The following is a 12,775-nucleotide window of genomic DNA, read 5'->3' on the forward strand; positions in this document are numbered from 1 at the left end:
AGTTCTTCCGCGATTTGAGCGACTTGAGATCAGAGGATCAACTTCGTAATCTTTTAAGATATCAGAGTTATCCCTTTTACTGCGACTTAAATGTCCTGAGTTATTCTCGGACTTTATGGTCTCGGCTAGGGGTTGCCTCGGATTGGAGGTCTCGGATCTCATGAGTAGTCCTCGTCTCGGATTACTTGAGTAGGTCTCGTCTCGGATCACTTGAGAAGGTCTCGTCTCGGATCACTTGAGAAGGTCTCGTCTCGGATCACTTGTGAAGGTCTCGGGCTTGGGCCTTTTGAGCAGGTCTCGGACTTGGGCCTTTTGAGCAGGTCTCGGACTTGGGCCTTTTGAGCAGGTCTCGGACTTGGGCCTCTTCTGGCTGGGCCCAAGGACTGCTCAATAAATCATAAGCTAGTTCATGACCCAACACACATGAGGACAGATTTAGAGAAAATAAACCTCTTATTCAAAACAAACAACTAGCAAAGAGCAGTAGCGGCCGGGAAGGCGAAGAACAGCACAATACGGTGGAAGGTAGACGAACGCATAGTGAAGAAAAAAAAAACCAAAAAAATTTATTGATCCTTCATACGCATAGGGGAGAGGCTGAAGTTGGTTGATCCTTCTAGGGTTAAGACAAAATGACTTAAAGTCCGTCAATAAAAATGAAATGTTAAAATTAATGATATGTAATAAACTATCATGCTTTTGATAAACATAATTGTCTTTATTAAAACTTCTAAAATTTTAGGGTATATGTCAACTATTAAAGAGATTTAGCTCTGACGTGTTTTGATTTTATTTTTTTTTTAAAAAAAAATGTTATGATATGCTATAAAAGTAAAAATAATTTTAAGTATTTAGTATTTTGAGTTGTTTATTAAAAATAAAAAGAAGATGAAAATTAATATACGATTAGTTTTTTTTAGGATAAAGTCATTTTAACCCCCTCAAGCTATCACCTCAATGACAATTTTCCTCCTCCCAAACATCAATGGCGACAATTTATCCTCCAAATTACCTAAACAATGACAATATACCCCCTAATGCTAGTAAAATGACACAATTGCTCCTATAAAATTTTCAATAAGACTAACTTATTCTTTAAAATTTGAAAAAAAACAATTAAGTATATTTTAAATTTTTTTTAAAAAAAAAACTATTAAAATATTAAAAAGGTTTGGAGGTGGCCATTGGGCCAAGCCACCCCCAAATGGTCGGAATGGGCCACCCGCCTGGCCAGAATGGGGAGATCGCCAAGCACGCCATGTGGAATCTGATCTGGTTCGTCCTGGTCGTCACACTGGGCAAGTTCCAGTGCCACGAGGTTTGGGGATTTAGTCAGTGTTTTTGTTAATTGGGTATTTGTTTTTGGTTTCGATTTATGGATTTGGAAGCTGATTGTTGGGGAATTTAGATGGCTTTGGGTGAAAGGAAATCTAGGTTCTGTTTAGTTTCTTCTGTTGATGGATTAAAGTTGTTAGCTTGAGGACGGTTGATTCAGTTAATTGGGATTTGTAATTTCAGTTTGCGAATTTGGAAGCTGACTATTGGGGAATCCGGGGGTTTCGATGGTAAAGTTTCCATTTATGCTTGGTGGTAAGGGTTTGCTGGTGGGTGGCCCGACCATCCCCAGTTACCTAGGGGTGGTCCGGCCACCATCTAGGAGTTTAGTTTTAAATTTTTAGTTTTTTTATTATTTATTATTTTGTTATAAGTTTTAGTATTTTGGTTTTATTTTAATAAGAGTAATTTCGTCATTTTACTACTATTGAGAGTATATTGTCTTTTATTTGATAGTTTGAGAAATAAATTATCGCAATTGATAGTTTGGAGGGAGATTGTCATCGGGTGCTAACAGGTAACTTTATTTTTTTTATTATTATTTTTTATTTTTTATAACTGCACTCATTACAAAAAATAATTTGGGGAGATCAATTTTAAGAACTTTTTGAAAATGGGGTTCTTTGAAATTTTAAAAGCCCATGGGTAAACTAAAGCTTGCTTTTTCCCTTGAAACAACCCGACAAACGCACTTAGCTAAAAACAAAAAACCATGCTGCCTTTCCTGAGTTTCCTCCATCATGTTCCAGCACTCCCATGTGCTGGAACAAGAGAGAGGGAAATTACAGTGTAGTAAAAAAAAAAAAAATTAAAAAAAAAATGGAGGAGTTTGAAGAACAGATGATACAGAAAAAGTTCGATATTTATTTCTAGTATTGTGAAGGTAAGTAAAACAAGTTTTTAAACCTTAAAATTTTAAATTGGGTTTTATTTTTTTATTTTTTATTTTTGATGAATGAGTTTTTTTCATTAATAATTATGGTTAAATATTGTTTTGTCTCATGTGATTTAATAATTTTATTTTTTACTTACTCAGTTTTACACTGTATATACCTCAGATTTTAACGTTTAGAATTTGATGAAAAGATTAAAATTGACTGTAATTCATAGGTTAAATTAAAAAATTTCAAAATTTAAGAGTACTCAAATCGCATAATAATTGAGGAGTAAAATAAATTTACCCTTATTTCTATCAAAAATAAGAAAGATTCTCTTTGAACCAACTTGGCTAAAGGAAGCTTTTTAAAATCTGTCTTACTCCCTGCTGTGGAAAGTGGCCAAAATAAAGTTGTCGAAAGCGAAACATGTCCAAAACAAGAGAGGAAAAATATTGTGGAGGCAGACTCCATTTTGGGGGAGAAAATAAGAAGATGATGAAGAAGTTTGGTCAGATGCGGCGACAAGTAGCAACGGCAAGAAAGTTTGTGGGGGAGGGGGTGGGGGTGAAGAAGTGGGGAAGAAGAAGGGAAGAAAGAGAGTCGAACTTGAATAAATTTTGAAATTTAATAGCAGGTTAACGTGGCACATTCTTGACCTTGGGTTTCAAAATTGCTGATCCGGCAATTTTTTAGGCATTGCCGTGGATCTTGATCCTTTTGGTGCCTGGGCGGACCAAACAAGAAGTAATTTTGATGATGTCTACGAGGTAAAATAGGGTCCCACACGTCCGCACCCACTCATTTGGGGATCTTGGATGGCATCGCGAGGCTCTTGCCATGTGCGTGCGCCGTTGGCTGAAAACGAAGCCAAATGTTTGCAATAAGTAGCTTTGATTTTGACACGTCATTCCTAGAATGCCTATTGCTCCATTATGTCTTGTCTATTACTTTGTGGAATCCAATTTCAAATTAATGGCTACTTCTTTTTCTGATCAAATGCAACCTTTTTTTAAAAAAAAAAAAATTATAAAAAAGAAAAAAAGAAAAATGCAAAGATTTTTATTATTTTATTAATGTCACTTTTTAGAACACCCAGCAGCCTTATTATTTTAATAATTTATTAAAAAAAATTTCAAAGATTTTTTTTTTTTTTTTTTTAAAAAAAAAAAACTATTAAAGGAAGAGAGAGAAACGAAAAGTAAAAAGGAATAGTGAGAAATTAATTGTTTAATCAATAGGTGAGTGAATAGTAATTTTTAAATTTAGTGAGTACTGTTCACCTCACTACTTTTTTTTTTTGTTAAAGTAGTGAGCCTAAAAAGTAGATATTTATGCCATTTTGGTTAAATTGCCTCACCAAAATAACAAAAAAATGGTTTTAGTGAGGCTGCAAGGAGTAGAGGTGGCAAAAACATGTTGGCAGGTTAATCCGTTCACAACCCATAATGACCCGCGACCCATTTAGGGTAAACCCAAACATGACATGTTTAGCTAACGAGTTGGTCCCACCAAACCCGAACATGACACGACAATTTTATGGGTCACCCGACACAACCCGCTTAACTCGTTTAGCTTAGAAAGTGATTTTTTTTTTTTTTTTTTTTTTAAATGAAAGTTATGAGTCGGGTCAAATGACCCGTTTATGACCCAAACCCGTTAAGGGTAAACTTAAACTCGGTAATTTTGTGTCGTGTTCATGTCGGGTTTGCAAGTCATGTCAAAATTGCCAGCCCTAGCAAGGAGTGCTCTTAGAGTGTGTTTGGCAAAGAACTTGAAAAATGAAGTGGATCGGAACGTTAGCAGATTTGATTGATGTGATAATAAAAAGTATGAATGTTTTATATGAAAAAAGTAAAATAAAAAATTGTTTTGTAATTATTTTTTTATTTAAATAGTAATAAAAAGTGATTGATGTGATGTAAAAAGTAAGAATAATGAGGTTGATTTTGAGAATTTCTTTTCTTTTCTTTTCTTTTTTTTTTTTTTTTTTTTTTTTTTTTAGGTTTTGGGTCTTTGGGTCCTCTTTCCGGTCCACTCATTTGCCAAGCATGTCCATATTAAAATTTAGAGCAAAGTCATCTTAACCCCATCAAACTACCATCTCAATGACAATCTCTCCCCTAAAGTATCAATTGTGACAATTTACCCCTTAAAATATCAAAACAATGACAATATACTCCCAATGCTAATAAAATGATGTAATTATCCCTATAAATTTTTAATAAAACTAAAATATCCTGAAAAAATTAAAAAAAATAATTAAATATATTTAAAATTAAACAATATATATTAAAATATTAAAAAAGTAAGGGGTGGCCGAGCCATCCAAGTGGCCGGAATGGGGGTGGCTCGCCACCCCATGGCCGGAATGGGGTGGCTTAACCAGTTGTTTGCCAAGTCCCACTGCTCTCTCGCTATCTCTGAAACTAATTTGGGTGCACTGGGCAGAAGAAGATGAAGCTAAATATGGGTTTGGGTCTCATTTCACTTGTGTTGTGTATGTTTTTGGTGGGATCTCCAGTTGCGGTTAGATCAGTATCGGCATCAGGCCCTTTGAAACCGACGTCGCGAAGCCCAGACTGAAGGGTTTCAGGACGGGCTTCAGGATTTTGGAGATTGACGATGACGGCGCGGAGAGGGTCGGGGAAAATGTGGAAGCCGCCATTTGTGAGCTAAGAAAAGAGAGGCGCAGACAGAGTGACAGGAAACGAGGATTGAGAGTGGTTTGATCAGTGTCGGCATTTCTCAAAGACCCCTTCATCAGAATTGCTTCGGAAGGTCAGTCCATTGTTTCTTTCCAAAATCTTTCTGGTTCCTTCTTCTTCTTCTTCTTCTTTTCATTTTTAATTTAGTTTTGTTCATTACTACAGATGAGAAGTATTACAAGATGTCGTCGGACTTAATAAAATGTAAAGATGGATCCAAGAAATTCAGCAAAGCTCAGGCTGCCCAGCTCAACGATAACTTCTGCGATTGCCCTGAGGGCGCTCCAAGGGTGGTCCGGCCACCATCCAGGGGTGGTTTAGCACCCCTGTTTTTGTCTTATTTTTAGGGGAAACTTCAGTAAGCCTCCCCGAACTTTCAGCCAATTTGACATGCACCTCCTGAATTACTAAAACTCTCACTTAAGCCCACTGAACTTTGGTTTGCTCTCACTTTGGACCATTTGGTTAGTTTTCAACGTTAAAGTCAAACAGTTTGACTTTTTATGCCAATTTTACCCTCAACAAAAACCACGTCGTTTTGAGATCCAAAACTATACCGTTTTGTGGCCTCCAAAACTACATCACCACCCAACCCAAAACGACGTCGTTTTGGGCATAATATTAAAAAAAAAAAAACAAAAAAAAGAAGAAGAAGACCAAATTGGAGCCACCCCCTTGGCCAAAATGGGGTGGTTTATGCTCATTTTACCCTAAACCAAAACTACGTCATTTTTTGATCCAAAACTAAACCGTTTTGTGGGCTTCAAAACTATATCACCACCCAACCCAAAACAACGTCGTTTTGAGCATAATATTAAAACAAAAACAAAAAAGAAAAAAAGAAAAGCAGAATATTTAAAAAAAAAAAAAAAAAAAAAAGAAGAAGACCAAATCGGGGTGGCTGGAGCCACCCCCTGGCCGGTCTAGGGGTGGTTCGGCCACCCCCAAAAGGCCAAAAAAAAAAAGGGGGGGGGGGATCGGATCGGGTGCTTTCGGGGGTGGCCGGACCACCCCCAAGGGCCTGGGGTTGGTTTCGGCCACCCCCTATGGCCAGTAGGGGGTGGCCAAAACCAACCCCAAAACACCCGATTCCCTGATTTTCTTTTTTCTTTTTTTGGCCTTTTGGGGGTGGCCAGACCACCCCCAGATCGGCTAGGGGGGTAGCTCCAACCACCCCGATTTGATCTTTTTATTTTTATTTTTTATTTTTATATTTTGTTTTTATTTTTTTTTTTTTTAAAAAAAAAAAAATTAATGCCTAAAACGATGTCGTTTTGGGCTGGGTAGGTGTTGTAGTTTTAAGGCACAAAACGGTGTAGTTTTGGAGTGAGGGTAAAATGGGCATAAAAATTCAAATTGTTTGACTTTAACGTTGAAAACTAACATAAGGGTCCAAAGTGAAAGTAAATCAAAGTTCAGGGGGTCTAAATGAGAGTTTTGGTAATTCAGGGGGTGCTTATTAAATCGACTGAAAATTTGGGGGGCTTACTAAAGTTTCCCCAAATTTTTAGTTTTTTTATTATTTTTTATTTTTTTATAAGTTTTAGTACTTTTGTTTTATTTTAGTAAGGGTAATTACGTTATTTTATTAGCATTAGGTACATTGTTATTGTTTTAGTTTGTTACAATTGATAGTTTGAAGAGAAAATTATTATGATGATAGTTAGTTTGAGGGATTAAGAGGACTTTAATTTATCATCATGAAAGTATATGATATGTACGGATGCACTATTTATGGTGTGATTTATATTTACCCCCTCAGCCTTTGAGCATACTATAACAATGATGGGTAAGATTTTTTAGTTGAACATGTTTTTCTTGGTTCCATGTTTTGTTTTTTATTTTGTTTTTCTTCGTGCCAAGTCTCATTTGAAATATCTAAAACCGTAACGTGGCCTCACTGCAGACCTTTTGTGACTTTCTTAATTAAATCATCACACTATTTTCCATATGCTTTCTCGTCACCAACAAACGAGAGGTGACTTAACTTCATTTCAAGTGGATGAGATCAAATTCTCGTGGTTGAAATATAGTACATGTGACACCCCGAGTAATAATGACGATTAAGAGTGCTTTAATTGTAACCAATAATGTTTAAAGTTGGTGCTAAGCAAGGAAGAAAGTGAGATATTTTAGCCTTTAGTGGATTTCGGGTTGCACGGAACATTTTATTAGGACCACTGTTAAATTGATGCAACCCTAGCAATGCACGTTTGATGATGGTTACTAGGGTTGTACATGTAAGTGGTTATTAAACCGAGTTTACAACGTAGACCAAGTTTTATTAGCAATTTACTTACTAAATCATGAACCTAGTATATATATTAGCTATAGGGATGCATATTAGAGCTGTTCGCAAGGCTTAAGACACTAAACAAAAGCTTATAGTCTTATTTATGTATATCATTTGTTATAATTGTATTTTTTGAGATAGTAGTGTACTTCACCTGTTTTATTTTTTTGGAAGCTCTAATTTGGATTAATGACTCGTATCAATATTGCATTTCCGTTGTTTTTATTATAATATTTGTTAACGAGTGTCGCATTTCAAGTAAATTACTAATTAATTAATTTTGAGATGCTGTGAGTCACACTCTGAATTAATTATTTATAAGAAAAATGCTAAAGGTATTAATTTTTTTACTAACAGATGACTTATTAAACTGATGTGTAACTCACTTATTAGAAAAATAAAATAAAATAATTAATTAAAAGAAATATAACTAATACAAATAAATAAACTCTCAGTTTAAGAAGCGTCTATTTGTAAAAGAGTTGATACTCATAGTATTTCTATATATTTGTAATGCCTTAACAACTCTATCTTTGCCCTAAACTCCACATTCCCTCCCCCCTCCCTCCACACCTTTTTGATTCCCTTTACATATTTGTCACCTCCGTTTGATCGAATCCATTCCCTTTTCATCACGACCTCTAGCTCCATCAAGCCCCCCTCCTCCCACCTTATCCATGTCCACACCAAAATCTTCCCTCTCCTCAATTTCCAAGTCAAATCCACGATCATGGGAACATTAACATACGATCATATGGAACATTGAGACTTTTTTTTTTTCTTTTTTGTATTAATCCTTAATCATCACGCAAAACGCAGGCTAATAAACCAATACGTTGTCTTTTTCTTTCTGTAATAAGTTTGACAAATCTATGGTACACCGTACACCATTGAGGTCATGGTGAATAGGATATTACTTAACGAGAAGGTGCTTCCATATTTGACAATTGACAACCAATTTGGACCAGACCTAGTGTGTGTGTTCGAGAAACTTCAGGAAACTTCGAAGCAGCCTGCTGCCTACTTGCTATTTGCTAACAACAAATATCTTAAAATTGTTTGAATGTCGTGAACAAAATATCTTAGATTCTTAATTAGTAAGTAAAGGTCTTGAATTAGCAAAGAAGTAGAAGCGCGTTGCAAAGCCGTCTACTACGACTTTTGCGTAGGAAGGCAACCAAGCAGGAGTGGGTCCCAGCGTAGAATTTGTGTGGTGCTGGGAGCCTTTCAATTGCATGTCAATTGTCAAGTGATTTAAACGCGTGGTTCGTACTTCTGTGACGCGACCGTGTTGCACAATATGTCACGCCAATGTGGGGCCCTCACGCTCTTCGAAGATAGTAGAGAATCTTTTATAGTTTTATATATTAGTGGCATATACCATACATAAAATACCGCCTACTTTTATTTAAAACAACTTTCAAGAATATTAGTGGTTTGTAGTGCGTCCTGGATTTGCCAAACATGGAATAGGCCGTTGATCGGTGATTGGTCAACGTGGTTTCCACTAACTAATAAGATTTTTAAATTTCATCCTAATTTTCTTTCTTTTTAGTGAAATGGATTGGATTTACCGATCCTCATAGCATTGCATTTTTAATTGAAGAGTCAAATCGTATTTTTATCTAAAATAATTAATCAAATTTGTAAAAACCTTCACATTAGAATAGCAAAATAATAATAATAATAATAAAAAGGTACATATAACAGCATTTTTAAAGAGAGCCTTTTTTTTTTTTTTATTGTTTCTTTCACTTTTTTTCTTTTTTTCTTTTTCAAAACTTTCCCCACTTTTTAATGGATCATTATGAGAATATTATTTCACAATTTTTTATAAAAATATATTAAAAATGAGAATAACTTATATAGGAAGGTTGCACAAAATGTGAGTTTTGTACAATCAATCAGAAGAAGTTGAAACCTAAGCCAAATTTACCAAACTTAAGTTTTTTTTTAAAAAAAGATTAACTGCGCCAGATTATATCACATATGAAATAAAAAATTAATTGTTTATAAAAAATAAAAAACAATTAATCACCTCTAGGCTGCCACCCCTACGCCGCATGGCCACCTCCAGGCCTAAGTGGGGGAGGGGTGGCCAGCCAGCCAGCCAACCCTTCAATTCTTTTCTTTTTTTAATTAATTTTTTATTTTATCTAGAGTATAATCTGGTATACTTGAGTTTTTATTTTAAGAATAAGTTTAATAAAATTGGCTGATGTGTCAGCTTCTTATTAATGGCACAAAATGTGACTTTTGTGCAACAGGTGCACCCAAGTCGCTCTCATTAAAAAGATATTTAAATGATATAGATAAAAATATAGCTAATCGGATGTATGAGACCTTTAAAAATTTATTAGCTAAACTAAATAAAGTGAATTTTAATGAGTTATTTTTCATAAACATTTGGCTCCTCCATTGAAAATGCTCTTAAGAAAAGTTTTAGTACGGACTTACCTAATACTTGTAAATTTTTTGTGTAGACGCGGGACATTGATAATGGCGTAGAGCACCAAAGGTTTGACTTTTTTGAGTCATTAGAGTATTAGCGGTAGATACTCAATCATTTTTTAAAAAATTAATGAACAAAACTATTTCTTACTCCCCTATATAAATACACCCCATAATAAGTTCTCTGAATCATCCTTATATCATTAAAATAATAATTTTTTTTTTTTGTAAAGTTCATTTATCCCCTCAAACTATCACCTCAATGACAATCTACTTCTCAAATTATCAATTGCAACAATTTACCCCACCAAACTACCAAAACAATGACAATGTACCCCCCAATACTAGCAAAGTGGCGAAATTACCCCTATATAATTTTTAATAAGACAAAAATACCCTTAAAATTTTGGAAAAATAAATATATTTTAGTATTTTTGTTTTTATATTATTAAGGGTAATTTCCTCATTTTGTTAAAAGTTGGGATACATTGTCATTGTTTTTGTAGTTTGTGAAGTAAATTGTCGCAATTGATAGTTTGGAGGATCGATTGTAATTAGGATAGTAATTTTAAGGGGGTTAAGTGGACTTTACCCTATTTTTTTTTACTTTTACCTTTCTTTTTCTATTCTAGAAAAATCCGTCCCTTTCCGGTTATTTTCTTTTCTTTTCTTTTTTTATTTTTTTGAATGTGTTAAAAGGCATTATATGATGACTAATAATCAAATTTGCTTCAAATAATCGCTTGCTCGTAGTGGCCACAAAGAAAGACAAAACACAAGGTAAAAATGTTCCTATAATATTAATGCCATTTTCTCAAATCTTATGGCACATTTTGGTATTCTTTTACGTGCATTTAAGAGCATTCTCAATAATTGCCCTAAGGTGCTTCCCTTCCCTATATATAGGAAACATCTCAAAAACATCACAAAAACTTATCTACAGCAGCTTTCCTATATCTTCTTTATACATTTGAATCGCTACAGTTGAACCCAATACATTGGGTTCAACTGTAGCAATTCACATGGCTTATTAATCATAAAAAGACATTATCTCTTATCTCACACCTCCCTATACAAAATAAATGAATATAAAAGTAAAATAATAATAATAATAATGTTATAGATAAATATAAAGAGAAGTTATTGTGGAGTGTATTTGAATAGGGAAGCAAAAAGTAATTTTGTTCCATAAATTTATGAAAAAATGGGAAGGAAGCTGCTGTAAATGCTCTAAAAGCACAATGATTGATATAGTGCAACCCTATACATTGGGTTATACAATAGCGACTCTTATGTTTAGAGGTGATATTAGGACTATGATGTGGGTGACTTTTTGTAACTTTTTTGACATTTTTCTTACACTTAGGGAAGGGAACCATATATAGGGGAGCTGAATGCTCTAAGATCCTGTTAGTTATATTTGATGAGTATTTTTGTTTCATTAAAAAGTAAAAAGACATAAATACTCTTCAAATATAACTAACTCGATACTTTCTAGTTCAAATGAACGATCCTGTTCCAACAAGAGGGATTAAAGATTCAAAAACTTATGACTATGTATATTTACGAACAACATTTTCACTAACATGATTTATGTATTAAATAACATGTGATTTGTCAATGGGATTATGCTTAATCCATTTCAAAATAAAACTAATTTTTCTTATTGATATTTGATAATAACATAGGCAACATTTATCAATTTTTCAAACCCACGACATCTTCAATTACCAAAGTTAAGGAATACAATTTGTTACTTAAGGCTCATCCCATCAAGTTTCGTTATAATTTACTTAAAATAGTTAGATGATGATATTAATTATTGTAGTTTTTTTTTTTTTTTTTAAAGTAAAATCTCACTCATTAATTCTTCAAAGTCAAATATTACAAATAATCAAAACATACAATAGCTTGCAAAAAATCGGGATACTCCTCTATCCAAATTTTAAAGTAAATGTTTGGAGCGCTGCCTTTGCCAAAGCAATCGTATTCGCTTCCCTTCGAGTGTGTTCCACCTTTGCCAAATCATGTTAATTATTGTAGTTATGTTCCCTTGAAAGTCCCATTTTTTATCTTTGATGGTAATGAATAAAATTATTACAATGTTATTTTAGTTTGACTCTGATCATTATTAATCTAATTTATTATATTTACTTTAATAATTAGTGTTTGATGTAGTAAAACTAGCTAATTATAAGTTAATTAGTATGGAAGCGTGACGAGTAAAACTTTGAGTTAATTATAATAACTAATTAGTTTTGGGGGCGTTATAGAATTAAAGGGAGAGGCGATGTTTGGTAGGAGACGAGGATGCTGCATTGAAAATGGGATTAAAAATTTTAAATTTCACATAGATTGTTGACGTAATAGAAATATTACGCTTGTAAAGCACAAGAAAATAAATCACATAAAATAATAATAGAGTATTGTTAAATTGCATATAATAACTCGTTCAAAATGTTTAAATATGAGGTACGAGAATGCTCAAGAAAAATAGGAGCAAACAAGGCATGAAAACGGATCAAAATTGGATCAAGTACAAAAATTAGGGTTTCTATAAATAATCATGCTACAGTTACTCTCACTTTTATTCGATGGTAGTTTTAAAAGCCACCTATGAGTTTCTATAAACGGATCGAAATTGGACCAAGTACAAAAATTAGGGTTTCTATAAATAATCATGCTATATTTACTCTCACTTTTATTCAATGGTAGTTTTAAAAGTCACCTATAAATATGAAAAATTGTGCAAAAAAGTGAGAGAGCATTATGCTTCTATAAAATGGAGCTTAGTCAAATGAGACTGTACAATGACATAAAGACACGTGTCATCTAATCTAGAAAACTTGGGCCGGAGTTGAGTGACATGTGGAACGTGCGATATTGATCGACACGTCTCAATTGACCAAGATCAAAATGCTATGTTAAGGAATAACATTACTCTTTTCAAAAAAATATATACTCTTTTTTACATTGAAATTCCATTTTTAATTTACTAAAATCAAAGTCCTTGTCGTAAATTTTGATGTAAATAACAAAAGAAAAACAAAACAAAGATGGGTCATATCATTTTACCGTTTTTAAGAATATTCACAGCAGTTTTCTTGTCATTT

This window comes from Corylus avellana, chromosome 6 (genome assembly GCF_965113065.1).
Source record: "Corylus avellana chromosome 6, dhCorAvel1.hap1.2, whole genome shotgun sequence".
NCBI lineage: Eukaryota > Viridiplantae > Streptophyta > Magnoliopsida > Fagales > Betulaceae > Corylus > Corylus avellana.